The sequence below is a fragment of the Calonectris borealis genome, chromosome 4, assembly GCF_964195595.1.
Source record: "Calonectris borealis chromosome 4, bCalBor7.hap1.2, whole genome shotgun sequence".
Taxonomy (NCBI): Eukaryota; Metazoa; Chordata; class Aves; order Procellariiformes; family Procellariidae; genus Calonectris; species Calonectris borealis.
The window spans coordinates 11,675,328-11,679,166 of record NC_134315.1 but is presented as its reverse complement, the minus strand read 5'-3'; the positions used below and the strand labels follow the sequence as shown (position 1 = coordinate 11,679,166).

General features: G+C 50.4%; 1 long non-coding RNA gene across 1 annotated transcript; it reads right to left on the bottom strand.

The window, feature by feature from the left end:
- Positions 1–2,369: 2,369 nt before the first annotated feature.
- Positions 2,370–3,402, bottom strand: LOC142082404 (uncharacterized). The gene is made up of 2 exons (XR_012673699.1): positions 3,319–3,402; positions 2,370–2,538 (listed from the first exon to the last, which is right to left on the bottom strand). It is a non-coding gene; the product is annotated as an uncharacterized LOC142082404 (long non-coding RNA).
- Between the last annotated feature and the right edge of the window lie 437 nt (positions 3,403–3,839).

Below are 3,839 nucleotides of genomic sequence, written 5' to 3'. Positions count from 1 at the left end.
CTGCAAATTCTCATGGATGTTTTCAGGGCAGAGATGTGGGCTTTAGATTCCCATTAATGTTTGATAACGCTCCCATACTTAAAATTACCGCCATAAAGATGAACATTTACATTCAAGTCACCAGATCAATGTTAACAGCAACAGCTTGAAATCCCACTGAACTGGTATGAAATGGCTCCAAATGTTTGTTGGAAAAACTGGGGCTGCAAACAACGTGTGCTCCCGTCCGGTCTCCAGCTCTAGCTTGTAAAGCAGCAGCACCATGAGTCCTCCTCCGCAGCAATGAAAAGCAGCAAAGGACAGGTGACTGGAGTTTGAAGTGCCTTTAAACCGGCTCCAGCTGTCTCTGAATTTCTCTGGCTCCCTGCTAGCGGCAATTTCAACTGTAGCAGAATAGAGAGGCCGTTTTGTCACAAGGGTTAAGAACTAATGAACAAAAGAGTATTTTGTAAGTCTGAAAAATTAGCATGGACATCTCTCAGCAGCAGCAAGAATGGCTCAGTGTACCAGCTGCAGCATGTAACGAAGGGAAGAGAGAACATGGATCACTCCTTGAGCTGAGTTTGAGACGGATTACAGATTCTGTACAAGTGATGTGGAAGGTGGTGAGATTTAGCTAAAATGCAACTTCATGAATTAAAGAAAAAGAAGACCTTTACAAAAGCAGTCCAGCCTTTGCCACATTTCTCTTCATGAAGGCTCACCTTAATATCATCCCTCCTGAGGTCCATCAAAAACCATTCAAGACCCGCTGACGTCAATAGAAATTTTGTCATGGACTTCATTAATCCTTGGATTTAACCAACTGTTCATTTGCTAGCTGCTGTTTCATCAATGACCTTCCACCAACACTTCTTCCACTCCTAGAAGAGGAAAGGACTCTGGCTCACTCGCCCAGTCACTCGCCCACCTATGTCATCAGGCAAGAGTGGCCTAAAAAATCATCGGCTGCTTCTAGATGTAACAAAATGACCATTCCATACATACATATATTGAAAAACTATCTTTCATTTGCTAATGACTTTAGTTTGTGCTGATATTTGCTTTACCCTCATGTTTTCTGAAATTAGAATAATTTTGTCCTAAAAGGCCCCAAATACACACTGCAGGGCTACTCTGTTGTCGTCCTCAGGTAATGAAATATTCCTTGCCACCCTGGGGCACTTGCCTCTATGACAGATCACAAGGTATCAGTGATGAATGTGGTGTAAAAGAATAAGCAGATAACAATTCTCCTTTACAATAAACTGTGAAGTTATTATATACTAAGCAAAGTTTTTCTGAGATGAACAGTTATATACTTTAATCTCCTTTACATATATATTCAGGGCACTGCAAAACTCCAGTCTAGAAGTTAATACCTCCAGGTTCTTTCACATTGCATTTTTTTACATTTAAGAAGTGAACTTCTTAGTATTCCTAGGCATTGCTGCACCTTGTGTTTTGCTCTTTCTTTTCCAGCTGGGGACCTGTTGTAATGACATTTCAAAAAGAGATATCATGTATGGAAGAGCATGATTTGTTTTCCTCACTTAGCTCTTCCAAAACAGGGCGGAGGTACATTTGTCCATGTGTTTAAAACCAAACTTTTCACATAGTTAACTTGCTCATCATAGTCAAGACTGACCCTCTCTGCTGCTCAAACCTACATTTTTAAAGCAGCCACATATTTAAATAGAGAAGGGAATAATGCTTATTTTACATTCAGATAAAATCCTGGGAAAGAATTTTATTCTTTAAAAAGTAAAGAGAATGAACAGTTGGCGCTACTTCATTAAAACAAGATGTCATTTGCGGAGGAGGTCACGTTATTCCAGGAACGCAGCTCCTTCCTGGTTATTAGTTGTTCGCAACTGTTGAAGATTTTCTGACATCACACTGGGGCTCCCCAGGGCTGAGCAGGGCGGGGAGAACCTGTGGGCTCCCCTGGGGCCACACAGCTGCCGCCCGACCGGCCACAAACGGACAGAAGTAGCGAGAGCTAGAACAGCGACGTTCATGGGGTGAGGAATGGGGTTTCCGACAGGCCAGTCAGACAGGCTCCCCACCCACCCCCATTTTACAGAAATTATGGGTTAATCAACAAACGGGCAGCCTGGTTGCTGGGAAGGTGCTAGCCCAAGTTGTTCCATCTGCTCCTCCGGCCCCACTATCGCAAAAGGAACGGAGGAGCTCCTGGCCCTGGGAGCCCCCGAGGGCTGCCCCAATGATTTTGGTCACCCTGCAACCCCCGCCTGCAGGCTGCCAGTGGCCACGTCAGCGCGCACTCCCGCCCTCCCCCGGATGGATCTTCTCGCGCACCCCACTTTGGAGACAAATCTTCTACACCGATCTGAACGGCCACAGCATTTATTTCTGCCCCCCCTCCCTTCTCTTCTTTTTTTTTTTTGCCTTTCTTCGCCGGTTTCAGCTGAGGCTTTCTGGGTTTGCCCTCTTCCCATGAACCTGCACTCGATAAATGCAGGTGTACGCTGGGTTTCCCCAGTTGCTCTTCACGAGTAGTTTGATATACGAAAAGGCTCTGGGAAGCGGCGCGTTCTGTGAAGAAAAGAGGGAAATGGAAACGGAGGTGTTAAGAGCAACAGTGCGATCAACGGTATCGCCCCCTGCTAGCCCTGCTCCTGCTCAGGAACAAGCTCCCAAACGTGGGTGGGAGCGGCTGTGGACATCTGAGGCTCACTGCTGGTACCGGGCCTGCTGGGGAGGCTGGGGACATGGCAAGGAGGAAGGCACCTGGCATCCTCTGCATGCCGGCCCGGTTGGGGCTGCAACTCCCTTCCCTCTGCCCCTTTCCTTCTGCTGCTTGCTGTGTGCTAACAGAGAGGCCGGGGAGGTGCTCCTATGTGTGGGGCAGCTGGTGTGCAACCCCACCAGGCTCCCGTTGTCCGCTCTGCCTGCCTTCCTCCTGGCAAGCGGGAGAGCACCGGGAGAGAAGGGGCACGCTGTCCAGCCTGCCAGCAGGCCACAGCATGGAGCGATGGTGCTGCCCGACACCTTTTGCCACCAGGCATCCCTGTTTCTCCACGGCACAAGGACGTTGCTTGGGCGGAGTGGCCGCGTGTGCAGCTGGCTCTGCTGAGGCAGTGGCTGCAGCCAGGCATCTCTCATGACTCGTGCTCCCACGGTGTGACCCTGCCCTTGCTGTCCTTTTGCTACCACCACCGCAGGCCACTCAGCCCTCCCAACCCCGCCAGGTCTCTCTCGGCGGTGGCCTGGGCCCCTGGGCCCAGGGAGAAAGGATTCACGCTCTTCCTGCCACGGACTTGCAGGCAAACCTGTTTTGCTCTCCGGCATCTTGTCCCTGTGCCTGGACCCTACCTTCAGAAAGAAGGTCTGAAGGGGCTCTTTTGCCACGTCATACAGGAACGTCCCAAGGAGAGTTTCCTCTTCTCCGTCCGCATCCACTCCCTCAGGGGCAAAGCACAAGGAGAGCAGCTCAGACTCGTCCCGACAAAGAGGGGATGTACGCGCTGGATCAGCCCTGTTATCTACCCAGCCTCTCCGGGGGCTCTAGCAGTAGTCTAGCACCGGTTAGGGTGGAGCTCAGTCTCCGCCTTGAGTTTTGGTCAAGAACCCTGAGGTGCTTTGGCCAGACTAAGTCCTGAGAGGGATGAAACCTCTAGAGCCCTTGAAACATCCCGCGAGGGCGCTGCAGTGCTCAGGAGAGAGCAGGACACAAACCTCAGAGGATGCACAAAAGCAAGCAAGTCCCTGTCACGGCTTTCCCCCGGGGCCACATCCCAGCCAGAAGTGCCCAGCAGAGACTTACAAAGAGAGCGATGTCTCTGGGGGCGCTGTTGACGGTCCCAGATGGAGACGCTTCTTTGTCGATGTGCTGC